Source organism: Lactuca serriola, chromosome 6 (genome assembly GCF_051521515.1).
Source record: "Lactuca serriola cultivar US96UC23 chromosome 6, Lser_US96UC23_V15, whole genome shotgun sequence".
Lineage (NCBI taxonomy): Eukaryota > Viridiplantae > Streptophyta > Magnoliopsida > Asterales > Asteraceae > Lactuca > Lactuca serriola.
The window spans coordinates 28798277-28813995 of NC_136413.1; the positions used below are offsets into that span (position 1 = coordinate 28798277).

Sequence of the window (15719 nt, forward strand, 5' to 3'; positions counted from 1 at the left end):
ACGACCATTTTATAGACCATAAACTTATACCCCCTTATAGATTGGCTTCGTGAGTGAGTCCTACTAACGGTAAGACTAGCATTTATGTTATACGTATATAATAATTATTCTTATAATATTATAATAGTATAGGGTGAATTTTAAACTTGTAAAATTCTAGGGTTTTGAATTTAATTATTTCAAAATTAAGCTTTTAATCCAAAAATTTTAATTCCAAACTTGAGGGAAAGTTTTGAAAACATTCAAAACTATCTAGATCAAAATTCAAATAAATAATTAAACAATTAGTTTTAGTGATTATCTAATTTTGACCTAATCCAATTTCATGCAAGATAATTGACCAAATAATTCAAATAATTAACATTTATCATATAAGGAATAATTATTCAATTAATTTGACATTATCTTTCATTTTGGCAAGGATAATCCCATAATATTAATAAAATTCGTATTTTATCAATTAAAAATGTTTCGTTAATTATCCCACAGCAAAATAGGCATAAAATCCTGAAATTCCCTCTGTCTGACTGCCCAACTCGTCGAGTCCCTTACTGGATTCGTCGAGTTCATTCGAATCAGTGAGTCCTCTTTGGGACTCGACGAGTCTGTCAGACATAAAGCCATAAAAACGAACTCAAGCAATGATCAATCATACACTGCATCAAATACAATAGAAACCAAGCAAGGCTTTGACAACATTGATGGGTTTTGAGCAAAAGAACATCCTATGTGTACATGCAAAACCCTAAAGCTTTGGATGTAGGTTTCTCTATTGTACATGAAAATTTATCCAAAGCTTGAAAGCCTAATCTAGCATACTATCAAAAACGAAATCTAGAATACAATAAGTTTAGATGATACCTTTCAATAGTTGTAAGAGTCTTTGATCTTCAAGAAGCTTAGTATCACATGTGTAACACCTCTAATGACTTACAAACACCACAAGCGAGAAGATGATCTAAGAGAGAGGAGAAGAGAGGCATAATTCTGGCTATAGTAACCTTAGGGTTTCATGGTGTAGCCGAAACTGAAGCCCTGGTGTCCCTTAAATAGCTGAGCTGCTAGGGTTTCAGTCAAAACCCTAATTAGATGACTTAGGCCCTAAGAAGCTTGAGAACCTTCTGGAATAAGGCCTCCTTGGACGAAATTAGAGTGGGCTTCTACTCTTAATTTTGTCCCCCTTATGTCCAAGAGAGTTCACAGCCCAAAACCAACTATCACACAATTGACAGTTCCAGTCCCCTTTATTTAATTAATCTCTTTCAGACACAAAATTAATTCTAAATTAATTCTTGACTAATATTAATTAAACTATATGATTTATCCTTTAATATATTATTCATATAATATATTAATAAACCATAATAACCTCTCTCTCTCTCTCTCTCTCTCTCTATATATATATATATATATATATATATATATATATATATATATATATATATATATCATCCTGTTAAGTTGATTTGGTGAATGCAATCCAAAAGGACCATGCACAACTGGGTTAAGTACATACCAAATATAGTTACAGGCTTAGACACTAATCCAACACGTCCGTCTTCCACCACCTTAGCCTTCCCTACCTACGAGTTGACCCCCTTCTAGCTTCTCTTCCGTTCGTTTTTTATTGCACGTAAGAAACTGTGGGTTTTTCATGTTTAATTTTTTTTTTTCTGATTTTGTGTATTCTGGTGACCACCAGCCACCACCGGAGGATCACCATCAACTTTGACAAGCGGAATCCGTCCATTACAGCAAGAAGAACGAACGAAACAGGTTAGTTTTTTTTCCTAATGTTGATTGAAATTGAACTTGTATATATGTATAAGCTTATATGAAATTGAAATTGATCATCCTATGATTATAGAATTGTGTTGTTTGTTTGTTATATGTATGATTGTGTTGTTTGTTTGGCATATGTATGTTGTTTGTTTGTTTAGGTTTATATGAAACTGAAATTGTATGTATAACATGTTAATGTACTTGTTTAATGTTATATGAAACTGTAATTGTGGTTAAAATATTATATGAAATTCAAATTTGTTTAGGTACATATGAAATTGAAATTATATGTATAGAATGTTAATTTAGTTGTTTAGATTTCTTTGAAATGGAAATTTTGTATGATTGTGAAATATGTATGATTGTGATCTTTGTTTAGGTTGATATGAAATTTTATGCATAAAATGTAAAATATGTATGGTTGTGTTACTTGTTTAGTTTGTTAGCTTGAGTGAATGAAGTGATAAAGTGTTTAATTTTTATGTTTAAATGTTTGTCATTAAGAACAAACGTTACTAATAGCAACATAAAATAAAATATAAAAATATTTAAACTAATAAAAGTACGTTTATTGAGAACAAAGTTTATTAAGTAAAAAAAATATTTAAACTACAAAGGTTATTAATAGCAACATATTTTTTTAGCTTGTTTATTAAAGTATTTTATTTTTATTTCTATTTGATAGTTATAACATAAAACAAAATAATAAAACCACGTTGCTATTAAAAGTACGGTGCTATAATGAAACAAAAATAATAATAATAATATTAAAAGTACAATGTTGTAATTGAAAAAAATAAGATGTATCTATACTATAAATATTAAAGAGAAATGAAAATAAAATGCTTTAAACAAACTAATAAAAGTACATTGTTATAAAAGTACATTGACTCTATAAATTCCATCCGATTTCTACTTCCAGGGTATATATTTCTTTATATACTTGTGAATACTCTATCCATTCCGTCCGTTTTTTTCTCAAACAAAAAGTCATACAATACATATTCACATATAGCCAAAATACAATTTAACTATGTATATAATGTAATTTTTAATAATGAAACAGTAATGACGATCGATAAGAGTTGGATTCGTGAAAACTGAACGTCTCCAAAATTCTTGGAAGGTCTTAAAAACTTTATGGAGATTGCTAGGAAACATATTGACTTTGAAGACAAAGTGCGTTGTCCGTGCATAAAGCATGTGAATATGTATTGACAGTTGTTGAGTACGGTTAAGCCCACATATATGATCGTGGGTTTCTAAAATCGTATGTTTATTGTTATTAATTATAGTGAATGTGTTGTTTAAATATTATTATTATTATTATTAATTATAGTTTTTGTTTAAGGAATATTATTGTTATGATTTTAATTTTTAAGTTTAGCTGTTCGTTATAATTAACGTATTTTTATTGTTTTCTTTATTTTAGGAGAAAATTCAATAGAAATATAAGAAAATGCAAAACGAGGTTGGGGAAGGCAGAGAAGTAAACGAGGAAGAATGTTTAGAACGTGCCCTTGGGACGAGACATGGGCATGCTCGCGGGGTGGGTAGGAGACCAATCACCAACTTCGGTTTAATTCCAAATGAACGACCTTCCACTTCCAAATCGTTCCAATCTCAATCTCAATTTGATGCAAAATAAATGCAAGAATATTTGCAACAATATAATGCATCATTGGCGGCATGTATTCTGAACTTCCAACCACCACCATTTCCTAACTTTTTATTCAACTATAACACACAAGCAAATACCTCTCAATAATTTTCCGAAAGGATGGAAGAAGAAGGAGAAGAAGAAGAAAAAGGAGGAGAAGAAGAAGGAGAAAACGATTATGATAATCATGGTTGATGTTTTTTTAGTATTTTGAACAATGTTAGTTAACTACTTGTTGTAATATTAAACTTGAATTTGATGTTTTGAATTTGAACAATGATACCTAGTTAATGTATTTCAATTGATATATGTTGCCATGTTTTCTGGATTTGTTAAAAATGCAGGAACGGTAATGTACAAAATCTGTAAAACTAAAAAAAAAACCAATAGCTATCCCGACGACATGTCGTTGCTATAGGTATATAATCAACAACTGTGAAAAACCTATAGCGACGACTAGTCATCGTAATAGATTAAACCTTTCGCGACAACATGTCGTCGCTATAGGTTTCCCGACGACATGTCGTCGCCACAGGTTATTAATAAAACTTTATTTTTTTCCTTAAATATGATTGACGGAAGTTGTACCGACACCAAGTCGTCACAATAGGGGAAGCTATGTCGATGACAATATTGACCTACGCCGACACGCCTATATCGACGACGCTTTGCCGACAACATGTCGTCTGCATACCACCGACAACATGTAGTCGAGATAGAGTCCAAATTTGTCGTCGCCATAGGGTGCTCAGGTTGTAGTGTACTAAGGAGGTCAAGGCGTTGCTGAATTTGATAACTAAGTAGTTTAACTCAAAAGTTGTTGTTTCGACTAAGTGGTTCTTATAGATCATCCTTATACCTCATATAACTTATTAGATGTTCGTCTAAACTTTAGCGAGAATTAACCAAAGTATACGTATCCCTATCCTAATTTAATGATTTTAGTTTGTCTTCTTATATGCTATGAAACCTATCTACGTAAAACTTTTGCAACGTTTATATTATAAGTACAATTTATGCATTCATGAAACTTATTTTTAAATGAAATTTGTCACAAATGGGAAATTTTTTGATCATTTGGAAATGTTATGATCATGTATATGTGCATGGATGGGTTATCACTTAATTGTCATTATGATTTGGGATCTCATGTGTTATTAGAATACTTAGCTAGAGGGTTACAGTCGGCATTCAAGAACGCTCTCACACGTATGTGTGGAATTGCTAACCCACATGTGGTCTAGAGTGATAAGTCACTGTTAGTAGTTTATTAGAATGGGAAATGGTGTATAATATGTTATGTGATAAGCGTACATAAGTTATGATGGCAATGGTGTGTAGTAGTAGTAGCAGTAGCCTAGGTGCTTTCTATAAAATATCTCGAATTTTAACCATCATTATGAGATTTGGTCTATAAGATGTACTTGAGGACTTGGAGTAGAACATACTACATTTGAATTATATTGGAATTGTTGGTTTATTTTGATGAGTTGTTTTTATTTTTCAAACGCTTAATTGTGAAATGTTTTTTCCCCAGATTTGATACTTCAAGAATATTTTGGAGTTTTATAAACCTTTTTTATGAGTTTAGTTTTGGGTTTGGAATGTTTACTCTTTTCAATACCTTTTAATGAAGTTTTAGAAATGATAATCATGATTCATGACCAAAGAAATCTTCAATTAAACTGATGAAAACAAGCTTACATGGTTTATATATACTGTTACAATGCACCGATTATAATAACATCCACCTAACAACTTTCTAACAAAATAACCAATTAATCACTTAACGAAACCAATGTCTATTACTAACGAGACTGAAACAAACGTGTTTAACTTATAGCTTTGTTACCCCCATCAAGATGGATCCGTAAAGATGGATTGAAGGACCATCTTGGAAATAATAGGCAAAATCTTTGATATCGGTAAGGTTTTAGTAAGAATATCGGCCAATCGTGTTGTTGTATAAATTCGCATTAGCTTAACGGTTTTATCAATAATCTTGTCTCAAATAAAGTGGTAATCAATTTCGATATGCTTCGTGTGTTCATGAAATGTTGGATCTGTAGCTAATTGAATTGCAAAATAATTGTCACAGAAAATCAGAGAAGGTGTTGTTGTAACATAACCAAAATCATGTAGTTGATGACACAACCAAACGAGCTCACTTGTGACAGAAGCAAACGGTACACTGCTTCTATCGACGAGCATGAAACAATAGTTTGTTTCTTAGATTTCTAGGAAATCAATGAATCACATAAGAAAAAAAAACAGTAACAGACTGACGTGTGTCAACACAGCCAGCCCAATCCGAGTCATTGAATGCTTTAAGTTGTAAAGAAGGAACGGTTGAAAAAAAATCCCTTGGACTGGATTATTTTTGATATATCTCAATAGATGATGAACTGCTTGAAGATGAGGATGTTTATGATTTGTGACAAATTGACTCAACCTGTTGACTGCATAAGCAATGTCAGGCCGTGTAATTGTTAAGTATAACAATCTTCCAATTAATATTCTATATTGGGATGGATCAAAAAAAGGAGCACCTTGAAAATTTATAGTTTTGAGTTTTGGATCCATTGGATATGAAACTGGTTTAGAAGCTAGAAAACCAGTATCTTCAAGTAATTCTAAAGCATATTTTCTTTGAGAAATAAAAATTCTAGGTTTTGACCTTGCAATTTCAAGACCCAAAAACAATCTGAGATTGCCCTAACCCTTCAATTTGAATGGTTGACTCAATTTCTACTTGAGAATATTAATACCATCAAGTAAAGCTCATGTTATAACTATGTCATTAACATAAACCAAAGGGCAATGTACTTTCAACCACTACCCTTATAAAATAAGGAATAGTCTCCTTTTGATTGAGTGAATCCTTCATGGAGTAAAAATGAAGAAAATTTGAATACCATTGACGTGAGTCTTGTCAAAGATCATAGAGAGATTGATTCAATTTGCAAACCATAGGGGCATTTCGGTCATTTTTCTGAAAAACTGTATAACCCTTGGGAATATCCATGTAAACATCTTCCTCTAAATCCCCATTTTAAAAGGCATTATTCACATCAAGCTGAATAAGTGGCCATAGTTGTTGAGCAGTAATTGCAAGCATAATCGTGACTGTTACTAATTTTTCAACAGGAGAATACGTATCAAGAAAATCAACTCCTTCCAATTGATTGAATCCCTTTGCTACCAAACGTGCCTTATACCATTCAATGGAACCATCAACCTTTCTTTTCATTTTAAAAACCCACTTACAACCTAAAGGTTTTCTATTTTTCGGTAATGGAACCATATTCCATGTACTGTTGACTTCAAGAGCATTTAATTCATCATTGATAGCCTACTTCCATGTACTGTTGACTTCAAGAGCATTTAATTCATCATTGATAGCCTAATTCCATTCACATTTTGAGGAGAAGGAACATGGGGTATAGGAATAAAAGGAAATGAAGGAGAACTGTAGGAAAATTCATCCAATTTTGTTAAATTAATAAGAGGGACAATACGTATGACAACCTAGGAAATACGCCTCCAACCGTCGTCGATAGTCAAACAACAAAACACGATAAAACAATCTTGTAAAACTCCAAAAAATTTAACCATCACTCTTATTAACTTTAGAACCATAGGCTCAAAAATAAGTGCGCAAAAAGTCACGTCACTTTACGAGCAGGTCACTGTTGCATCCTAGAATTTATGTCTAAAACTGTAGACATTCAGTTAACTGTGAACTCCTTTTTAATCTGGCATATTGAGCTTTAATGCGTATTTTTATAAATGTATAGTGTCATTACAACTAAAATAATATACGATATGATATCTTACATTCAATTGTGGAAGATCACAAACGAATCAAAACAACACAAACTGCAACCATACTTAATATGTCTGCAAAACTGAAAATTCGTATTAAGCAGTTGTGAGCAAAACAAACCTTCTAGTCTCAATGTACATGTTTTCCTATTTCCGTAAATATAAAGAACATCCAAAATGGAGTTCGTATGCAAAAGATACGATCATTTTAAGAATAAAAAACCTGTATAATACTGTTTTGCTTAAAACTCCCAAAACCGTTTCTATCAGTTGAGGGACTAGCACTCCTTAGATGGATATTTTGAGAATATTTTTGGACTCAAGATATGATCTAATATTTAATTCCATAATCAAAATAATTTTAGCAAACATATTTGCAAAAGTAAAAAAAAAAAATGGACGTTTCGCGTCATTTAGACGCGGATCATAAAACGTGATTTCCCAGAGTTTTACAACTCGAAAAATTAATTTGTTCGGGTTTTTGAAATCCTTGAACTCGGTTCTATCACTTACAACTTTTGAAAAAAAATATTAGGCTAGGATCTTGGCATGCAAATCTAGGAAGGTTTTAGAGTATTTTTTAGAAGATGACATCGCTAGACCCCACCATGCTTAGTTGGAAGAGTGAAAAATAAGCCAATACTTCCCTCTTGGACCCTTACCCACATTTTTTACCACCTCCCCCTCTGCTTGCTTGAGTGCACACTTCTCCTTCTAATACAATCATGGTGTATATTGTGTGTTGGACTTTCTATGAAGGTATGGGTGCCCGGCGCATGTGAGAGACCTCATACACTATAAAAGTAAGGCTTTGGGTGTTCATTTCATGAACAAATCATCAGCCACTTCCCCTCTTACTCTCCCCTCTCCGTTATCTCTTTTTTCTTGGTTTGGAACCCACCACCAAGAACCACCACTCCACCACCGTAAACCACCATAGCCACATCCTTTTGCCCCTATTTTTGACGAACAACCGCCATCACCTTGTGCCACCTTTGTGATGATATATTTTTTTGGTGTTTTCTAGTTAAATACTTGAGTCTTCATTGTGTTTTTGGGTTTAAATCAAGTCCAAAACAACCCCAGTTTAGATCGTTCCTAGTTCGTGTTTTATCGAAGTGTTTCTCAAAGATAACCGCACTCTCAACTCAAGTTCACAAATCAAACATTAAGGTGAGTGCTTAAGGCCATTTTTTATATTTTTTATATATTTCGGTGGTAATACATGTGCTCACATATTTCGTTTATGAAAAAACACTCTTGAAAAACATACTACAAAATGTTATGATTTTATGTGAAAAATTATGGTACATTCAAGACCTGTTTTGCCCATCTTAAACCCTATGGTTTGCAAAACTGTTTTGTATTCAAATAGTTCAGGTTGATACCTTTTCAGGGACTACTCACGCTTGTTCATAAGATCTGTATACAATTTATTATGATTTTTTCAAAATTACATATCATTGCAGCCCTTTTTGGACCAGTCTGCAAACGGTCATTTTCACCTTAGTTAGAATTCATATCAGGTAAGAAAAAAATTAGGGAAAAAGTAGACTCAATTTATAAATATTGAGAGTATACAGATCCTAATTCCGACTCACAATGATTTTTGTATAATTTTTCGAAAACAGGGACAAAATCAACATTCTAGATTAATTTTCCTGTTTTGTCTTTCAAATACATATACATATGATATGTGATATTGCCACTTTTATGTTACTTGAAAAGTCAAACTATTACCATGCATGTGTGTGTGTGTGTGTGTGTATATATATATATATATATATGTGTGTGTGTGTGTGTGTGTATGTGTTTAAATACATATTTATACAAGTTATAATTATTATAAAGTATGCTTTATACATGTACTTATGTTCATTACTTTGGAATGTACCTCTTTATAAAAGCGAGTACATTACACTTTTGCATACATACCAACCATACTTGGATTTTATAAACTTTATACAATGAAATTCATTATGCCTAGTGACTTATGGACAAATAAATTAGGGTTGAGAGCTATTCACATACCTCAGTTAAGGGATTTTTAGTGAGAGTATATTCATTAGCTAAGTCTAAACACTTAGTATGTTCACACTATTATAACCATTAATCTTTGGAGCGAGATACATATGTATAGATCTATATAGGGTTGAGATCTCCACCCGCTGTTGCTAGCTACAACCTCGACCGATCAATCGAAGCAGGTGATAAGTTTCTACAATCATTACTACGGCGTATAATGAAGCGACGTAGGGGTACATAAAGTCACATAGCTCGGTTATAGGACTCATTATAAACATTAACTGGAATCTCTCTCTCTCTCTCTCTGTCTCTCACACACACACACACACTCTACAAACCATGGGCTTGGTTGCTTTCACAACTATTTTAAGTATGAATTTACTTATGTAACAATATAGTTTGGTTTTCAAGTTTATTAAAGGAATCTTTGCAAACACAGTTTTAACTATTGTTATACATATAAAGAAAATATTTTTTAGACCTTTTAAAAAGTATTACTGTTGTTAGCAGAAAACTTGTAACTCTCACCAACCTTGTGTTGACCCTCAAAACCCCCTGTATTCTCAGGAAATCACTAAACATACATTCAAGACAGATTTGATTATAGGTGACCTAGTTTACTAGCTGTTGTAATACCTGCCTATCTGTTAAGGCAATTCATGTACTATTATTATTTGTAAAAACCCTTGTTTTCAAATATCAAGATGGAACATGAATGCTATTTTTTATTGTTGTACTTTTGCTATATATTCAGTTTACCTGTAATCCATGAACTTAGTCGCATAGCCTGGCGTGTTCCACTGCCTCGGCTGGGGGTGTGACATAAACATAGTTAGATTCTACACGTCACCGTCGTTCCAAGAAATATAAATTTCACACGAATCTGACACAGTATGAGCCAGATACAACATTTATAGGAAATAAATGTCTATCGTACTTACAAAGTTACAACGTTGAAAACTACAACAAGATTGGCCGACTTTTGGGAAAAGTCACTAACTAGACAAACGTAATACTACTTAAAGTAGGGATTATGGAGTAAAGAACACTTAAAACAAAGATCATATGGGGAACATATGAGTTTTAACAATAATAAAAAACACATCGAAAAATGAAAGTAAAAAATAGACAAAACGAGCAAAAGGAAAGTTGAGAGAATGATGATACCTACACAAATATATAAGATTCATGAAAGAGAAGTTTGTATGCGAGAGTTACGGAATTTCAAAGTTGAATTTTACCGTCACACACACTCACCTGCAGTGCGTCGCGCGCACTGACACCCGATTGTGTCGAGATACAGGATGACACTACGCACTGAGATGAAGCCACGTGGCACGATCGTAATATCTGCATGCATATGTGTGGCGCGTGCTCCAAACTTGCTATAAATAGCAAGACCCAGAAGTTTATTTTCTCACACAGTTCTTGATTCTCTCTCTCTAAAAACGCCTCGTGTGCTATCGCATCGATCACTTCTCGAAGTGCTAACTTCTCGTTTCTACCCTACAAAAACGGCTTCACGTATATATGTATGTTCACGGCCCCATTTTCAACTCTTTTCGGGGGGGGGGGGGATACATGTCTAAAATGTGACTTTACATAGTTATAATTAATTGTAGTTAAATAATTAGGCTCATAACATTAGGATAATATTTTTCCTGGTAGAAAATCAGCCCAAACTTTTTTGCTAATATTATTCCTAGTTGTTATACTAAACTACAATGATAGATAGAAACATACCTAATTGTTATGCTGGCCAGTTTCCAAGAAACACCAATACTATTATAGTTAATATAGTTGAATCTCTAGGGTAACTTAGTACGTAGCCTTTATTCTGGCCAAATCTCTCGGATAGAGTTTCACCTAGTCGTCATTCTGGTCAACTCTCTAGGAAAACATTATACCTAGTCGTTATTCTACCAAATACTCATAGATAATAATATATTACGACATTACTACGTATGCTTAACTCAAACAGATAATTGTAGTATATTATGTCGTCACTATGCTCGACTTAAACGGATAATAGTAATATCACTAATATGTTATGTCGTCAATACACTCAACCAATGTATAATAGTGGTACATTATCTCTTCGCTACGCTCAACTTAAATGGATAATATTAGTATATTATGTCATCACTACGCTAAACTCAACACGAATAATAATAATATATTATACTGCACTACGCTAACAAATAATAATATATTACGCCGTCACTACGCTCAACTCAAACGGATAGTAGTAGTACATTATGTCGTCACTACGCTCGACTCGAACGGATAATAGTAATATATTATGCTCCGAACTAGTACTTCCTTAGGAATTATGACAATAGCCTAGGGACTTATACTCCGATTAGGTTTGTACTCAAACTTTCAACTAAAACTCACTACTAGAAAAACAACCTTTTACGACGCTCATTGCGCGTCGTAAAAGGCTCAGATGACGCGCAAATGCGTGTCAAGAAAGGCCCTGTCATAACGAGAGACGACGCGCATTTACGGCGCTCATTTACGACGCGCAATTACGACGCGCAATGCGTATCAAGGAAGGCCCTATCATAAAGGAAGACGACACGCATTCGCGTGTCCTAACCTTACGACGCGCGTGTTAATGACACGCAATGCGTATCAAGAAAACCACTGTCAAGAAAGGCCATGTCATAAATGAAGATGACACACATTTTTGCGTATCATAATTTTAAATGTTAAAAAAAATTATTTATAGATTTACTAATTTTCAAATTAAATTTGTATTTAATGTCTCATAATAGAAAATAAATATCATATACAAAAAATACAATCCATTGGATAAAATTTAATGTCATACAAATAAAATACCATAAATAACAAAGATAATTCATTTCACTAATATGTCTATTCCAATAGTGAGTAAATGTTATAAAAAAAATGAACTCCGGAGAAGAAAATTTTATTTACAATTGCATTATCTAGCTTACTATCTGCCAACAACTCTTCGTGTGTTTGCTTTTTGCTTGAGTCTCGTTTCCTCCAAAACTTCTAGATCCAGTGGCTTGCTTCTTCCTCGTTACTGTACAGTACCTATGGCCACAACTTTGCAAGCTTGACTAAAGAACTTTGTATGCCAACTGTTGTCATGCATTAATATTTAATAACTAATACTATGCATATAAACATTAAAAAAACTAATTAATTGAAACTCTCTATTTATTCACAGGTATGAATTACATTACCAGATGATTACATTTGGAAAGGGCATTTATGTCTTTTCCTCCATAGTCAAAGTTTTAATTATAATTTTTAACTACAGTGCAAGGCTAGGGTTACGAGCACCAGAGGGGAGTGTAGCAAGTATAACAGAAAACAAAACTGGTCAAAAACTAATTGGAATGTCAGATCAACCTAATGAACAGCTACAAAAACTATCTGAAGTTCAAAATTGCAACCCTGATATTAATCACCCTAATGAACAACTACAAAAACTATCTGAAGTCCAAAATTGTAACCCTGTTGTTGAAGAATCATCAACACCAGGGACAATAATTGAAGTAGCATCAACATCAGGGCCTATAGTGGATGTGCCATTATCACCAGAGCCTATAATTGAGGTTCCCACAACACCAGAGCCAGAACAGATACAACAAGAGCTTGATATGGAGGATTTTTGTGAAGAAGATGGTGAAGAAATTCCTATGATTAAACTAAACATGGAAGAGTTTACTCAAAATTTGCAGACTTACATGGAAAGACACATGGAACTTGGAGAAGGTGACCTGTCAAAAGCACTAGTTGCCTTAACATCAGAAGCTGTAGCAATCCCTGTACCTAAACTTAAAAATGTCATCCAACTAATAACAGAACACCAAGTGTAAGTAATTGTGAAAATATGATGTGATTTGTGATTTCTAATTTCTAAATTCTTTTTTTATTTCGATTTTGCAGATATGAGCTTCCGGATTCACATCCTCTTTTGGAAGGGGTAAGTGTAGTGGTGTAGTGTAGTATACCTTATGAAGAACCTGATATGCTCTTTGATTTGATTTTTGTTTCTTAACAAATGTGTGATAAATTAAAGATGGACACAGGAGAAGCCTGATGATCCTTGCTCATACCTTCTTGCAATTTGGACACCTGGTGAGTGGATGAAATGCTGATTGAATTATTTGTTTGTTTATATTATACCAATAGGTGAAACTGCAGATTCGATTCAACCGCCAGCTGGATAATGTTCTTCCCAAGAATTTGGCACGTTATGTAATGAAGAAACATGTTTTTTTTTTGCAACAGCACACGAGAAGCAAATAACCAAACTGTTAGAGGGACACTCTTGGTGAGTTTGTAGATATAAAAAAAAGTAATCGAAGAAAGATGCTATAATTTGCATTTAACCTAAAACCAAACAACTAAATTTACAATTATAAGATAGATAAAGAGAGTAGCCTTAAGTCCATAACCACAAAACACTTATAAAGAACAATGATAAAAGGCCTTAAGGAAATGTATGTGCTTTCTTCATCTATGTTTGAAATAATTGCACAATACACAAAATGGTAATTGTTCAAATCAAAATGTAAATTCAAATACGTTGTCCTGTTCATATCTCTCAATTTTGAAAATACAAATCATGTACAGATACCATGTAGAGCTGCAATGAGAGGGAGCTTTCCACTCAACGGGACATATTTTCAAGTCAATGAGGTATGACTTTGCTTAACATGAACTCTTCTTGATAATCAAGTATTTTTCTTTTTTCTTTTAGTTCTTTCTTTACTAATGTTATTGTGATGTTTGAAACAAACAAATAGCTTTGGTGAAAAGACAATGTCTACTGTTGATGGCCATAGTGGCTTGATTCATAACTTTGGATTTCATATAGATAGCAGTTAATTTGTATTAACCCAAAGATAAATTCTGATATTGTATTGTTTTAGCTTTGTTCTAGAGATGTTAAGAGTTTTTACTATGAATCCTTAGTTGTTTGTTCTAGAGCTATACTGATATGAGATTGGTTAACTTGCGAAACACAAATTTCAAAATAGAAGACTAAAGAAGTAGAAGGTGACTATTAGTGCATAAAAAAAACTGAAAGAGTTGCATAAAATTGACATACAGGGACAACATTACAAAACTTTCAATTTAAAAAAATAATAAAAACCATTCGTCCTCGTCAACATTTCACAGGTTTTTGGTCAAAATTACCCAACACAAGTCGAATTTGAAAAGTAAATGGTCTTATTGATGATTTTCCAAGTCCAGTAAGCAAAATACAAAAATGATTAAAAGCAGATTGCTATTTATGAGAGTTTATCAAGTTGTACCTTAAAATTATTGGCTGTCGAAAAGCTTCAAACAAAGTATAAACAGAGCAGGGGACAGAATTGACAGAAATGAGAAAAGTAAAAATATGTTGCCCATTTGGAGGTTAGTTAGTGCATATCCTCCAAACAGAGCAGGGGACAGAATTGACACAGAGAAGAAGGCTGATTTCTCACGAGTGTATAACATTTTTGCTTCCCGATACAAACCTGCATTGATCATCAAACATGAGTTTATGAACAAATGTTACAATCATACAAACTAATTTCTCACGAGTGTATAACATGGGTTTCTACAAATAAGATTGAAGCAAGTTTGTCCTAACAGGTCCAAACAATCATTATAAAATCACAAAATATGTAAATAAGGATACAAAGATATACAAATATTGAGAATTGTGGTACCTATTCAACAATCGATAAAACATCTATATGACAACTTCTTTGAGTAAATCCAGCACCACAATCCCCTTTGAGATTCCCAAAGCTAGCAAAACCAACAGATGAAATTTTGGAAGTTAAGGGCTTTGAGAACTGGAATCGGAATTCCGTTTCCAGAGTTCAACCGAAATCATATCATCTTCTGAGACATGGGCACACACTTTCTGCCAGGTTCGTGTGAGCCGGTTGGCCACATTTCTTCTAACATTTTTGTGCATTATAAGTTCCTCTATAGTTACAATTATCTGTACAACCTGTTGATGGTGAAAGGTAAGTTGACCAATATCGTCCTATACTCTCCCCATGCTCCTAAGGTTCAGTGATGGAGAACCTTTTCCTTAAAGGACAACAAATGTGGACTGAAAAAATATATAATGAAAAAAAATAGAGTCTTGGAAGTAGTGGTGTCTTATTATTATTATTAATGATTGAAGGGTTATATTCCTTATACCAAATTAGACTCTGATTAGTAGGAAAATCACTGCCATGGGTCCATAAGGAACTATTAGCAACATCTGTTTTATCAAGTCCTAGGCTTTCCCTTTCAGTTCCAACCTGAATGCAATCAAAAGTATGCAACAGCTCAAAACTATGTGTGAAATGTGAAAGAAACCCTAATAATCAAAGTTAACAACAAACATGGTAGGTCCATTCGTTATATGAAATGTCTTGTTTAGCATTCT

General features: G+C 33.2%; 1 pseudogene; it reads left to right on the forward strand.

Moving 5' to 3' along the window:
* LOC145059607 (protein ROS1A-like) overlaps positions 1-13984 on the forward strand; it is a 63141-nt pseudogene extending 49157 nt beyond the window's left edge.
* The last annotated feature ends 1735 nt before the right edge of the window (positions 13985-15719 follow it).